We start from the raw sequence: 17,220 nt of genomic DNA on the forward strand, positions 1-17,220 counted from the left end.
ACCAAAAACTAGAATCCGGTCGAAAAAAAGTTCTATCGGAAACGATACCCGGCTTTTCATAAATTGCATTATTGCGTTAATTTCACATTTTTAACTATGCGCTTCATAACCAATTTAAATCACTGGATTGCTGGATCTGCCCACACAACCGGAAACGGAGCAGCCACCTGCCATCAACCTCATATATGATGGGATTCTGAGTGCTCAGTCTTTAGTTTTTTGAATGTCGAGAATAGATAAATATCCTATTACACGAAATTATGTGGTGGAATATACTTCTCTAACGATTTTTAAACGATATGCAGACAAATTCAATCCTTCTGATTTAATGATCTGCAAAATTAAGCCTTTTGTGAATGTGACGTGAATGGTCGCATTTTTTTGTGACGTCACAATAGAAAATTCAGAGGAAAACAAGAAAATTGGACGTCATAATTGAATGTTGACCAATGAAAAATTGAGATCAAACAAACCACAAATTGATTGAATGAAATTAATCAACAGGTCATGAAAAGGATAAGTCGGTTAATACATGTAATAAGTGTAATACTGTTAAATATGGGTCAAGGACATATGCTGATAATGTATTGAATAAAACAGCACCAAATGAATATCCTAATGGTTATAGAAATGATAATATTCTAGTAGTGCGAATGAGAGTATAAAAATGGGAATCTTAGATACAAATTTCTTGTTTTGGGTTATAATAATTCTTATTTTGTGAAAAACCACTCTGAATCTACCAGAAAATATACTGAAGATGTTATTATCAAAATGCTGGACTTTTTGATCGACAATATATTTGTTGAGATTTGAGGATTGATATTTCAACAGACAGTCGGTATTCCAATGGGTACTAATTGTGCACCCCTACTGGCCGATTTGTTTTTGTACTCGTATGAAGCAGAATTCATTCAGAACCTTCTAAAAGACAAAAAGAAAAAGCACCTTGCGAAATTCTTTAATTTTACTTTCAGATATATTGATGATGTCCTATCATTGAATAACCCATATGTCAGCCAATACTTACATCTCATATATCCCAGTGAACTTGACATTAAGGATACTACTGATACTAGAAGGACTGATTCATACCTTGATCTTTTCCTCAATATTGACACAGATGGACGACTTCACACTAAAATCTATGACAAACGGGACGATTTCAACTTCCCAATTATCAATTTCCCATTTCTCAGCAGTAACATACCCTCTGCCCCTTCGTATGATGTTTACATATCTCAGTTGATACGTTATGCTCGTGCATGTTCACACTATACGGACTTCATATACAGGAGTGTGCTTCTTACGCAGAAACTGCTCCAACAAAGTTATGAGGAGGAAAGATTAAAAATGAGACTCCGTAAATTTTGTGGACACCATCACGAATTGGTTGATCCATACGATGTGTCTTTGTCCATACTAACTAAGGACATTTTTACCACGTCTTAGATTGTGGTTTGCCATTACGTAGTCTGGTCTTTTAAGTACCGAACGTGACCTATTCCCGATTGTGACTGTTTTGCTGAGTGTGAATTCGCATTGCTATAAGACGTGTCACGGTATTTTGCTATCCAAAATTCATGTATTTAGTTTTATTTTATATTTGTTATTGTCAAATGTCTTATCGTTTGTAGTAGTAATTCTTTCTTTTTTTTCTGTTCTATTCGTGTGTGAGGGTAAAGATAATTTATCACCCAGTTCATTTATAAGATTTTAGTTTGGGTCAACTAAACTTACACTATGTATTTAGTTTTCAGTTTGATTTAGAAGAAACACCGACAAAGCTAGATACAACAATTAATTATCTAATTACTAACACAATTTTATATCAATAAGTATTGTAATTTTTATTGTTATTAAATACATGTAATATCAGTATTACAAATCTAATCTTGAACTCTATCGTATTTTTTGGAAATGTTTAGAAATTTACCTGTGACGTCATTTTCGTGCGTCGATCTATTCGGCTGACATACAATGCGTTGTTCGGCTGTGCTGTTTTTATGTGCTGATCTAGGTTGTTTTACGTATTCGTTTTTATTCTGTAGTTAGTCACCACTTCGGTGTTAACATGTATATCAATTATATGGTCATTTTTATATTTTATAAATTTACTGTTTGCAAAAATATGAATTATTCTAAATACTAAATATTTTCTTATCCCAGGCAGATAACCTAGCCGTATTTGGCACAATTTTTTTGAATTTTGGGTCATCAATGCTCTTCATCTTTAGGCCTGACACCTTTAATAACTATTAGCTTGTCGTAATGTTCTATTGTATTGTTTATTTGTGTGTCATTCTGTCCTGTATGTTCTTCCATTTATTTGTATTGTAGTCCTGTCATGTAAGTGTTATATTTAACATTGCCCTTAAAGCGGGAGGTTTGGCTAGCCACAAAACCAGGTTCAACCCACCATTTTTTCTTAAAATGTCCTGTACCAAGTACCAGGAAAATGGCTATTGTTATCTTATAGTTCGTTTCTGTGTGTGTTGCATTTTAGTGTTTCTGTTGTGTCTTTGTTCTCCTCTTATATTTGATGTGTTTCCCTCAGTTTTAGTTTGTAACCCCGATTTATTTTTTCTCAATCGATTTATGAATTTCGAATAGCGGTATACTACTGTTGCAATAATTTATGTGAATTTAATATAGAGAATTTCAATATAGTTTTTAATTGAAATCATTAAACCCAAAAATAGATAATGAGGTTTAGAGTTAGATACTTGCATTGCACTTTCTCTGTCTGTTAAATTGTCTGATTCTTGATAATGATTAAGGCCTGCTTGAATATCTGCTTCGCAGGTGACCACGAGAACCCAATCGGCCCAGTTTTGTAAAAAACAATGGGTAAAACACAATTATAATAGACAGCGACCAACGACAACCACCAAACTCCTGACTTGGGAAAGCATATACAGCTCAACTTTCCTCCTGATCAAGCACAACAAACGAACACTAAAATCTGTGTAAAGCTTAACTCATCCGATCGACACCACGTAAACAATTCAACTAACAAAAAGACGACAAAAGAAACAAAGAACCGATCTACTGGTATTCGCAGTTATAAAAATCAAACTCAATGCCAATAATAACTAATTCAAATATAATGTTTCCTAGACTTAAATATCAATTAGTACACACCAAATGAAGCTAGGATCGTGTAAAATAAGCAGCCTGAGAAAAACATGGCGATGTTCAATGCCAAAATATAAGTATCAATAGGAAATAGGACCGTAAGTGTTTACTGCTGCATAGGAACACATTTTTATTTATCTTTAGCTTTAGCAGCATCAATGTTAGTAGATATCCTATTATGATAAGTTACTTCAAATTATCGACGCTTCCTCGAACAGGGGTTATATAGTGATTCACATGGTTGTCCACTATCAATTGCAATGTTTGCTTTTAAATGAGGTTTAATTATCAATTGACCAAACTATCGAAATTTAAACACAATGTCATCTACAATAAAATGCAAGTCTACCTCCATTTTGACTTTTAAAATATTTCCAAGTTCGCAATTTGTGCTCTTAGTAACCTTAAGATTAAGTAAAAGTATTTTATCGATGTTCAAATCTCATACATCGATAAAGAAAACATATCAAGGCAACAGGCACACTGAGGGAATCGCAGGACATGTAAAAGGAGATCGGGTACATGGACAGGATAAGCGTCTATCATGTCTATGCATCTTCCACCATGCGTATCCACACTTAGTCAAATGTCACAATCAGGAATACATGGAATAGGCCACTATTTACCCTTTACTGTTTAGTCCATTTTTGGTATTACCATTTTGGCTTGGCTCGGTACTTATACATCCCGCCATTGTGTTAGTGGTCTATGGTAATTTTTTGTATTCTTGCCTTTCATTTTTGCTTATGAGCTTTGTCTATATGCTATTTTGTTTTATCTATGTTGACATATTTGTTTGTTTTTATAGTGATTAGGATTATAACACAATCTTGACTGCTGTACCCCTATTTTTGACATTTTTTACCTATTATGTCTGTTTGTTTTGTTCACACATTGTTGTCATGATAATTGAATTTTTTTATGCGACTGTCATATAAGTGAGAGGTTCAGCTAGCTATAAAACCAGATCCACCATTTTCTACATAATGAAATACCTGTACCAAGTCAGGAATATGACAGTTGTTGTCGATTCTTTTGATGTGTTTGAGCTTTTGATTTTGCCATTTGATAATGGACTTTTCGTTTTGAATTTTCATTGGAGTTCTGTATTTCTGCTGTTTGACTTTTTGGCGTCCTATATCCTTTTGGCGTGGCTCGGTATTTATACATCCCGCCTTTGTATTATTGTGCTATGGTCATTTTTTGTATTATTGTCTTTAATTTTGCTTATGTGCTTTGTCAACAGAGTGTCTATTTTGCTTTTCTTTGTTGAAATAGTGATTTGTTTGTATAGTGATTAAGATTATAACACAATATTGACTGCTGTACCCCAATTTATGACATTTTGACATATTATGTCTGTTTGTTTTGCTCACACATTGTTCTCAATATAATGGAATTCTATGCGACTGTCATACAAATGAGAGGTTTACCTAGCTATACAAACAAGTTTAAATCCACCATTTTCTACATAAGGAAATACCTGTACCAAGTCAAGAATATGACAGTTGTTTTCCATTCGTTTGATGTGTTTGAGCTTTTGATTTTGCCATTTGATAAAGGACTTTCCGTTTTGAATCTTCGTTGGATTTCGGTATTTTTGTTATTTCGCTTTTTATAAATTAAAGATTAGACAATAATTAAAGTATCGAAAGATTTAAGACTGTCAATAGTGAGTTTGAGATACAGACTTATGGTGTCAGTGAACCAATTCAGTGAACCAATTCGGGATGGCGATACTAAAAGATGTCAATTTCAGTATTCGTCTCTGTAAATAATAGTGCGTAAAATGTGATCATGTACGTAAACCTTGAGACATGTAAAAGGCATACGATTGGGCAAAGGTCCGATATGTTACTTCTGAGAAATGGGAAGATGACAATTGAAAGGTTGAAATCATCACGTTTGTCATTGATTCTAGTTTGAAGTCTTGCATTTGTGTCATTAAAGAAGAAGTTATCAAGTTATGAAGCACACTTTCTACTTTCAGTACTATCCCGAATATCATGTTCACTGGAATATATCAGATTCAAGCATTCACAGGAATGTCTGTTAATGAAAGACAGAACTTTATCAGTATATCTGAAAGTGAAATTACAGAATTTTGTTAGATATAGTTTTTTTTCTTTTTGTCTTTTTGAATATGTCGCATGAATTCTACATCTTATGAGTACAAAAACAAGTCCACCAGAAGGGTTGCACAGTTAATACCTAATTAAATACCGACTGTCTGTTGAAATATCAATCCATCAAACCGATTGGAAAAATTAAAACAATACAATCAAAGCCGAATATTAGAACGCCAAGGCTGTTTAAGAACAGAAACCGTTGAAGTGGTATACATATATGAGAAAGAAAAGACATTAAAATGATAGCTAAACCGATCTTAGGTCAAAACTGAGATGTATTCGTTGTCAGAATGAAAATTAACGTATCGCTTGACCGGTTCTTTTGAAATTAGAACACAATGTCACCAACCATTTAAAAAAGGACAGTTAAAATTTTGATGGTGTTGACTTTACGGTTCAAAAGGCATTCCTTGAGTTACCTTACAAATTAGAATCTCGTCGGTTTTCGGATAAAATTATAACATGTTTTTAATCTCTTAAAGAAAGAGAACAGAATATCAAGGTGCATAAAATTCAGATCAAGTTCGGTTGAAAAATTAACGGCGATGGGTTAATCAATACTTAGGTTCTTTCGTTATCTTGTACATTTAGATTTCTTTAATTTTCCAATAATTATTAAAGTCCATCTTGACAACATTTTAAAATTATTTACCGCGTTAACTGTAGATTTAGTGCGAAAAATGTTGACGGGATCGATATTCATATAATGTTAATCATTTTAGTCATTAACTATGCTTAACCTACTGTTAATCACTAACTATGCCTAACCTACTGTTAGTCACTTACTATGCTTAACCTACTGATTAGTCCCATTACGTATGATCACATTTTATATAAATAGATAATTGATAATCGGGGAAAAGTCGCAAGGTCAAGCAGTCTTTGATTCAATTAATTTTAATGAAAAGTATTTAATATATTGTTTGTTTTGCATCAGTTTTTTATTCTATATATGCATACTGGTTTGCAATATTTTTTGTCTTTGGAGTGGATTTTTTATTGTCTACAGCACAATCAAACACCGAATGCAATTTACTAAAACACTTAGCTTTTTCTACCCACAGATATAAATTAACTTAGCCAATTTGGAACAACCTTTTCGAATTTTCGGTTTTTAATCTCTTAAACTTCCTATTTCATTAGGCTTTCTTACTGTCTTAATTTGAGCGTTACGGATGAGTCTTTTAAAAACAAAACACGCGTCTAACGTACATCTTTTTAAGCTTGCTATCTTTTTTTGTGCGATGTCATTAGTGAATATTTCCACTTTTCTCTGAAAAGTAATCCTTCATTACTATTGTTTTGTGCCTTCCATTAAAATCAGTGGCCACATTATTTCACTTGGCAACACAAGTCCGTAACAACACTACTTATAAAATTATAAACCATCTTGATGATCATTTGATCTTCTCATCGGTGTGAGAAATATTTGCGTTTTGAACATTCGTGTTCATCTGTTTACCAAAACTTGAAACAATATCGTTTTATCTGTATATCCTATTACTAGGAGTGTATTATCGAAGGATTAGGAATAAATGATCACTCGGGTAGTTCCACTAACAGAAACGTAGCTTTTGATAAGTATGAGATCTCGGAAAACCATAAGCTCTTCATTGCCTTATGAAATATTTCAATGATCAACAAATCTGGGGACTAACTTTATTTGTATTAGATACCCAAACTTCACAAAGTTCCGTACAAACAACGGTAAATTGCCGGTTCATCTGCATGTTCTTACAATGAAATTTCCTATTGATTTACCACAATTTTGTCCGCAGTGTAAGGGATTACAGAAATACTGTGATACTGTTTACTCGCGTATTGGCATTTTCAATATGTGGATTCTTGAGAACTCAAGTGAACTTCGGGAAAATTCTCTGAAAAAAATTCTATTAAAACATTCGATTGTCCTCACTTTACATCACCATACCACCGGAAAAATTGAAAAACAGTCTAGAAGAAATAATACACAATGCTTTCCTCAATAAAAATGGTACCATACGCTACAAATTTATTTTTTTGGGATAAAATTTGGTATATTTGGTTAAAAATGAGCCCGAAAATAAAACATGTTAAACCGAAAAACAAAAGATCAGTATGCTGGAGTTTCTCATTGACAAAATATTTATTAAATTAAGAGGTAGAATTTGACAGAAGGTTGTCAACATTCAAATGGAAACCAACTGTGCTCCTCTTATGGCAGACCTTTTCTTAGTTTCGTATGAGTCAAAATTACTTCAAAAACAAGTTGATCAAAGAAGTTAGATCATTAATTTGACATACAGGTATAATGATGATGTTCTTTTCATTTATAATCAAAACTTTTCTGATTTGGTCCAATTTATATATCATCCTTAAAAGGGATTTAAGAAACAACAAATACAGCCTTATTTCCATACATATTCCTCGAATTTTACTACAGCGGTCTATTCTTTTTTTTCCTCTAATGTTATAACCTATATACCATTTTAATCTTCATGGATAACTCATTTTTGATGCGCTGAGATAATGAATATGCAATTAATTTTGTATCAATATTTAATAATTTGTACTATTTTAGCATATTTACAAAACACAATTCACTAAGAAAACATTTGATCCAAATTATATGTGGGCTATTTTTGCGGCGGATAACACATGTAACAGTTGAATAAGAGAAAACCAAGAACAATGTCGTAAATTTGATCCATATTACGGTCATATACAAATATAACCTTGACTGAAATGGAAATAAAATAAAAATTGGTGATCAGGCGATACAAATGAATCCACAGAAGCGCATGCATGAAGGATACTTAATATATAGATAGGTCATCAAGAATATAAAAAAGGTCTCGGATGCAATTGTTGTATTTTATGCACATTTCTGTACTTCAACATCAAATATGTTTTTTATGAATTTAAATCACAGACGATTTGTAATAAACTGGGGCATAAATGGACCTTTATAGCTGTTAGTGTCTAAGAACTCGTTACATTCATCTTGAGCACCACTTTTATTTTCTTTTTTTTGGCAAAATTTTTTTTGCATACTCTCTTTTAATTTTTAAAAAAAAATTCATATTCTATCTCAAAATATGTAATACTGTCGTACTACCTATCACATTGTATAGTTCTAGCTTGTTAGATAATACTTAACGTTTAAAGCTTAACTATCTAGGCTTTTGTGTATCACCTTTTGAGGTTCAGGGTTACACTAAAGGTTTGTTTTTGGACAACTTGTCATATTAAAAGGGCAATCAAGAGATGATATGATGAGTATAAGTAACATGACATGTGGTATGCATAGTGTTACTAAATGAATTGTAAAAAAATAAATCACCAGTTAATAGAGCTTTCTTACATTTTGACGAAAAGTACGAACGAACGCAAAGGGAGCATGTATTACATTTTCATGATGACACTTAGAGTCTTTGTTTTATCCGATATGACAGCATTCTTTTCTGAATCAAACGTATCTTTTAAAATTTAAGCATATCGCAAAAAAAAAAAAAAAAGCTTTTAATATCGGAAAATAAAGAAAAATAGTTAAATACACTCGTCCGATACGTTATATACTTATGTTAACCACGATTACACACATTTGCGCGTGAATTGTTCAAGCATGCGTTTCACCATTAACATTTGAATGAAATTATTGAAGTATGATACTCCAAATTAAACGACAAGATTCACAATTATTTTTACTTTTAATGAGTATGCTATCATCAACTTGTCAACGTAGATAATCAAGATTTGCAATACAAGTGAAAAAAATCTGACAAAAATATTTTCCGATGAACGGAACAAATATTAAAGCCCCCTTGAAAGTTAATGGTCGTTGCCTTAGTATTCCAAAGATGATTTTCATGGTCTGTTTTTCAAGTTGTAATATCTTCAGTTAATGCTAAAAACGCAACTGATTTCGGATCATTCTTTTACACGTCGTTAATTTGTTTTAATCATCTAATAATTATGGACCAATCAGTGGTCCATTTAGCATTTACAGAAGATGTTAACACGAGGATAAATGTCGTCGAGACAACAGCCAACCAACAAAAAGATGATCATCGACATCAATGCAAATAAAGTTGAATATGAGAGACATCAGCCAACTAACAAAAAGATGATCATCGACATCAATGCAAATAAAGTAGAATATGAACTTTACATAGTTCACACTGTATAGCAAGCATTAAATGGTCAAAAAAGAAAAAAACAAAACAAACAAGTTACATCCAAAGAAAAAAAAATGGAAAACTTGTGTGTTTTGGAAAATTAAACCGTCTCTGTCTCTGACTTAGTTGTATATAATATACCAAGGCGAATATCTGGAATAGCAGGCTAGAAATGTATCTAATGAGTACAGGCACTCGGGTGCGCCCCACTTCTTATCCGCCCTTGAGCTCTAATTATAGATCAACTAATTACAGCTAAATGTATATCAAGAAAATAAATCTACAATCTTGCACTATGTATATGTAAGAGAATGATAATCCCTTTCTTCATGATTGATTACGAGCATTAGCGATTACTTATCATGAAGTAAGAGATTATCATTCTCTTACAAATATAGAATATTTAAGTGCTCAAGGCTCAAATGATCTCTTGATTGGTTGTTTTCAAGAATTAGTTCTATTGTCAGTGCAATGTTTATAATTGATGCATGACTTCCTTTTTCGGCATGTCATTTATGGATTAGTTTTAGTGATGTAAGGGCTTTCTTATCATTTGGGAAATATTTAAAAAAAAAAATGCGTTATAGATATTACGTGACACAACTACAAAGAAAAGGTAGGATTATATATGTTTCCTGATTGTGAGTATGAATGTAAATCATGTAATATTAAGTGAAGAATTATCTTTTTTTTATTTACAGTTTAAATCAATTAATACATTTAATACCTAAATGTATATCAAGAAAATAAATCTACAATCTTGCAGTATGTATATGTAACAGAATGATAATTCCTTTCTTCATGACTGAGTACGAGCATTAGCGAGTACTATCATGAAATAAGAAATAAGAAATTATTATAGACCCATTGGTGGCCTTCGGCTGTTTTCTGCTCTTTGGTCGGGTTGTTATCTCTTTGACACATTCCCTATTTCCATTCTCAATTTTATTTGAATTACAACTAAATTTTATTTCACAGCCAATATTCTGGTCCGGCTTTTTACATCAAATACTATTTCATTATGTCAAGGAAATGTTCAAATAAAATGCCTTTAAAAGTTTTTAATATGTTCAAAACTTAAATTAAATTCCTGTTTTTTTTATTTTATTTTATCGGAAAATAGGAAAGAACTGTTCTTCCCAACCGCTGATCCAGCAGTCAAAGTTTTGGAAAGCTAAAGATTTCGGTTATTTTTTATCTTAAAACTTTTTTTTCTTTTTTGCATTGCTTTGATATTGTTTAATTTTCTTTGATTTGAAGTTATTAATATTTTCATAATAAGATTCACGGTACCAATTCTACTGCACCAGTAAACTTCAACTTATTTTAAATGTTTTGTTTGTTTCACAATTCAACTTTTTGTCAGTTTCAATTACTGTGTGATAAATCCTTTCAATCTGATAAATGTGCTTCGGGGCATTTGTAACTCATTTATATAAACTCTTTGTTTTGAACTGTAAATAGATCCAAACAATAGGATAATCCCCATTGAGAACAAGATTTACATTAATTCTTCACAATTAAGAGGCAACAAATCCTACAATTTCATTGGTCGAGAGCACATTGCTATATTCTAAATATATTCTGGATTTAAAAATGACGATTAAACAGTAAACATGCTTGGACGATTGATGACTATTGGTCGTTTAACGCCCAGTGGCACATCCTTTTTAAGATTTTTTTTCTTTTGACGAACCTATATTTAGGAAATTTTGTAGAGTTATCTCCTTCTCTCAGGTGGTATTATTTTTCTACCTCTCGTACATCCAGAAATTTTTATATTGCACGAAAAATCAAGTGTACCACGTGTCGTTGCATGCAGTGTATTGGTCCTTTATATGCAAACATTAAGGCGAAACGCAATCGAAGTTCCATGACATTCGATTAAGATTACATAACTTTGTCAAAATAAAGAATCCCTAAAACGAGACTTACGTATGATTTGTCAAGCGTACGTACCTTTCGTCAAATTGTAAGAAAGCTCTAATTAGAGAAAAATGACGAAGAAAATAACTTTGATGTATCTGTAAAGGAACAAAAGTTAATTAATCGTCCAGATGTTATCTTTACCGTTAATTTTATAAAATACTAGAAGTGCTGTCACTTGAATAGAATATAATACTGTATTGTTCTTTATTATTTTAATTTTATATCTTTACAATATTTATAGAGTTAAGTTGTTATTACTGACATCGTAATCTTGTGCAGTCATTTTTGCATATACATTTATTTAGTTTTAAAGCCCATGCGTTGTGTTTGATGTCATTTGATTTTTATGCCTTGGGTTGCTGGTTCAAAAACACGATCAATAACCGCTCTTCAAAAAAAAATATTCCTTTTCAATTTAAGTTAAAGTTAAGTCATTTTTTTCTGTATTTTTTGAATTCATGCTAAAGAAAATTTTTCTGAACTGAATAACCCGTAAGAAAAAAATCTTTTTCAAACTGTCGGAAGAAATGCTAAAATGAGTCATGACAAATAAGGAACACTAGTAATTTACCGTTGTTTAAATTTCATAAATTCTTCATGAATATACAAATCAAAGTATAAAACAAACCTTAGGGATTACATTGCATCATCTTTTAAAGAAACGAGACAGGCTGAGTTGACAGGATAATCATCTTTTGCTATATATGCATCACCCACTGTGCGAATCCACACTCAGTCGAGATGTCACACTCGAGATATGACAGTTTTGTTACGTTTCAGGCGATTATTCTATTATCTAAGATTTAAGAATGCGAAAAGATGTCGTTAGTGAGTTGAGACACAAACACATCATATTGGTCAACCAATTCATGAGAAAGAACGATTGATATCGACACTTCATAAGTCACCACATTTTACATATATTCAAATGATCCACAATCGTAATGTATAAATGAAGAAATGATAAGACCATAATAAAAGATGGGACAGAGAGTAGGTTAATGCTGATAAATGACGTTGACAGTGGGAAAGCTGAAATCAACACGTTTGTCAGATTAAAGATTGAATAGTCCATCTGTTTCAATATCAAGGAAGAGATCAAGATGTGAAGCAGATCTTCTAGTGTCGGTAGCAGCCTTAATCACAAGTTAACTGGGAAATATGCGCGTTTTATTTTTGTTTTTTAACATGTTTTGAATTTTTAGGAGCCATGTAATGGTTCTTGTCATAATTCTTCCTTTACCACGAATATCAAGTTCCTGAAGATGTACGCGTTATATGATATGTCTGTTTTGAAAAAAAGACGGACGTACGTAGGGTAAATTTTTTTTCGTCAGCTTGCTGATTAGGTAACAGTGTCTAGACTATAATTAGATCATATCAAAACATACCATTCTGGGTCATTGCTTCTACTCCAAACGCTGATCTCATAAAAGAACATATTTCTATTCAAAGGTCTTTATTTTGACACTAAAGATGACAGGATTTATTTCTTCTAACACTTCTTCTGTCTCCTCAGATATTAACACACATGCTTTACTATTGATAAGTCACTTAATTGATAATGTAGTGTAATTAATTTGGTATCGAGATGTCCAATTAAAAACTATATTCAATACCGATTTCTTTTTACGGCAAACTTTGCTTCAATAATATGAAATAGAAATAACGCTTTATTAAATTTGTGCGTACGAAGCAATTTTTTGGATTAACAGACTACCGAAAAATGAAACCAGATATTTATTTTTTGACAATAAACAATGATATATAATAAACATTACGTGATTACAATGACAAAAGTAAAACAATTCAAACAAGAAAATTTACGGCCTGATTTATGTACAAAACAATTAACAAAAATATAATATGATATACAACATCGAACGATAACCACCGAATAGTAGTTTATTTTTCTAATCATTTCAAAACCACATGTTCAATTGAATTGAAATAAAGTGTGATCCAAATAAATTGAAGAATTGGTTCACTCAACACATCTAACGCAAAATATTGTTTTTGCTGATTCTCTGAATGATTGGATACTCAAATTGTACAAAAGAAGTACTGTTGGATACAAAGAGTTAATTGAATGCAGTACAAGATAGCCGAGTGAACTAACATAGTTATATCTTTCGATGTCTTTAAAGTCACTTTCTTCAACTTCAGGAACGAGGAGGTAGATAGATATAACTACCAATGGTAAGTTTAACATAGTGTATATTATCGTCATGATGAACACAGAACGTAGGAAACGTATATTCCTAGTAGTGTCGACTGAGTTTGAACTATTCTGTCTCCTCCAACGAATCATTTGTAGCATTTTTACGATCAAACACACGTCCATTACACCCATTGAAACATACAAAAATAAAGTCATAACTGGTCGTGCAATAATAACCAGCCACTTTCTAGCAATGGGCATGTGTATCCATATCTTTGGCACACATCCCTGAACAACTTTATTATCGTCTATATACGAATGAACAGATATTAAATCTATCTTTAAATAAAGTACATTTATTGTTAAAACGCTGAAAACCACAGACAATATCAATGCTAGAAAAGGCATCCATACTCGTTTTCGGAGCATCTTCTTTGCTATCAATGGGAATGATACAAGGATGAACCGATGGAACGCTATAAGAGAAAGTGACAGCGACTTAAAGGTAATGACATAATCATGAGCAACTAAAAATGAATGAAGCATCAGACAGGACATATGGTCCAAATATTCATTACTGTCATCTAGAAAAAACAGTTGTATTAAAGTTGGTATTGAAAAAACAGATAAAACTAAATCCAGAACTGAAATAACATACATGAATATGTCTCCAGAATTAACAGTTCGTTCTCCTTTACATCGAATTTTAAAAAAAAGTATGCTTGTCAATAAAGCAAAAATAACTATCGGTAATATGAAGTATTTATACACAGGAAAAAAATCTTTTTCAATAACCTCTGCTAGATGCAAAGGAATCCAATTCATCTGTGACATTTTCATACCCCTGGAGAATCAGGGAAAAACACGTTTATATATGTGTTTATACAGCCTGTTTTATTTCTTTTGATCAATTAATCTAGTAATCAATAACTCATTAATATGACCATAATGACGATATAGCTTCATTGTATTAGAGAAAAGGACGTTATTTTTTTCATTAATCTGTGCTTTCAATATTTTTATTGACGTCGTTACCATGAAATTAATTTCGACCATCGACCCTCGACTAACAGACCACAACGCAATATATAAGCGCAGTGGCAAAAATAACCAAAGACATATAGAAGTCAACATACAGATTTTAATATCTGTACAATACTACCCGTACTTAAGGTTGTGAAAAATAGAACGATTAAAAATCTTCCATTAAAAGAAAGTATATAAACAAAACAATCGAAACGCATTAATGAATGACATTGAATAACAACTAATGACATTTGTTTGACGTTTAACTAATTCAAAACATACTTTTATTTGAAAAATCTTTGAGATGCAGCAAAATTTGACCAATGTCAAATTTTCAATTGATTCAGACCTAGCTGCACAACCGTAGCTCTTATGGTCCTTATTTTATTTTTTGACAATTTGTACAAATGTTATTCAGACCACAAGTATGACATGGCAGGGAAATACCACCTTAGCAGTTGTCATGCACAAATGCTTTGAAAAATAACAAAAAGATAAAGATGCTTGGAAAATTTGATTTTTAAAAAGTATTAACGCGATCTTCAATTTTCCCTGAAGTCTCCCTGTTGGGGCTTCACTTCTCCCAGAAGTCTGCCTGTTTGGCTGCCAGGGAGAAGTCACTTCTCCCTAAAATTAGGAAGTGTGGTGACCTCTGAACTATGGACATGCACATGCATATGTTGCAAGATAAAGTTATGTCTATGATTTAACTGACGTACTTTTTGAACAATAAACAATTATTACAGCATAATAACAAAGACATCTACTTGAAAAAAAGAAAACTGTCAAATTATCAAAATTATATAAAATAATTCACCAAAGGCAAGTAGCTGTATAATTATAGTCTTCACTAGTAATTCTTAATCTTTTAAGGATAGTGGAAGGGGGAGAAGATACCCCAAAAAGCATAATTGAAAAAGGTGATAACTGCAATGGCCCTCTTCCTTTAAACAAAAGACATAAACAGTCCTCACGATACTGCGAAAAGTGAATATGAATTTTGTAGCAGAAACCGACAAAAAATGGAAAGAGGGTCTCGACAACAGATATTATGTAACTGCAAGCTCATGTTGAGTTGAACATTTATACAGATTTGTATGAGGTGATTAAACATTTCATTGGATTCTAACTCTTCCCAACTGTTCAATGTAGATAATCATTTATATTTGCTTGAAATCTGCAAAAATGATCAAATACAAAAAAAAAATTACATGAACATCCTGTTTGTACTTGTCTATTATATTAATATATAATTATAGTCGCTGTTTTCGATTTTAAGGATATTCATTTTTATTGGTGATAACGTCGCATCTGTTCATGCTCATAAGAACAGTTTGTTTATACATTTAATCACAATGAAAAAAAGATTTTTACAACTCATATCACACGACACACTATATTAATGCTGCAAGGTTCATTTAATCATCTGTTTCAAACACGATGTTTTATAATTAAATTGGCGTTTGGAAAATCCCGAAAAGTAAGAAAACATTTATAGTTAATTATCTCCGAAACAATTGAGATAAAACTATCACAAATAACCAATACATGTGTGTATAAAGGAATAGTTTTAATAATCAACCACGTGACAGGATAAAGAAAATTTATTAAAGAAGACAACAATTGATAACTGTTATTTTAACTGCGATAATATTGTTCACTATTTGTTCCACGATTTTGTTTAAAGGAATGATGATTGCAAGAAACATATTGCATTTACAGACTTTTGAGAGGAGATATCATATGTCTAACTCTTCCTTTTTTCTTATTTTTATTCTCTCGTTCAGGTAATCAATTGTTTACTATTTGTCGCTGTTGTCAAAACTCGAAAGCAGTGTTCTTAATTCTGAGGATGCTTCAGCGTCTAAATCTTATATTGGAAAACAGATTGTATGTATTTATTCATGGCAGAATTTTCCTAGTCAAACATTTGACAAAAGGTGTCCGAAACAGAATCAAGCAAAATTATTGTGAAAAGTTCTATCCTTAAAAGTAGCGCGGTAACTAGTAGTTTTTGTTCAATGCTGACATATATTTTTTTTTCAATTTTTCAAGACTGAGCCAAATAAACCCAAACAAAAACCAGGGGTGATTTTTGGTGCAACTGAAAGGTAAGCATATCCTGCTTGATATATGGCACCATGTCATCTATTCTGCGGAACGTGAACTCAACGCATCATGCTACATTTGTAGTTTCTTTTTATTCTTCCAGACAAGCTCCGTTTCCCTCATATGAATAATGGAACAATCGGCAATTAGAGGAACACTATGTTCCCCTAGGAATGATAATAATTATTGTGAATTAATAAACACGTCCTCCATTTGTTATATATGTTGTCAATAAAACAATCAACAATCTTAATTTTTAGTTTGAATCAGAGTGTGTTTTTTTTTAAATTTATATGATTAATGGTTAATCGTTTTACTTGAACAAGATATTTTTATTTACGTTACTTTTGTCATTCTCGTCTTATGAACCACATCGTTGGACTTTTCTTTCAATCTGTTTTTTAAAGATTAGAATTAGGCATACTTAGTCTAGTGTAAACATGGTAAAGGGCAGAGAAACCAAATGGTTTTGTACTATTACAGAGAAAAAAACAACAACACGAGATTGTACGTGCTCTAACACATCCTTTTAAGCATCCAGATCTGATTGACATCTCCTCTTGCGTGAGTA

The sequence above is a fragment of the Mytilus californianus genome, unplaced genomic scaffold (genome assembly GCF_021869535.1).
Source record: "Mytilus californianus isolate M0D057914Y unplaced genomic scaffold, xbMytCali1.0.p SCAF_7, whole genome shotgun sequence".
Classification (NCBI taxonomy): Eukaryota; Metazoa; Mollusca; class Bivalvia; order Mytilida; family Mytilidae; genus Mytilus; species Mytilus californianus.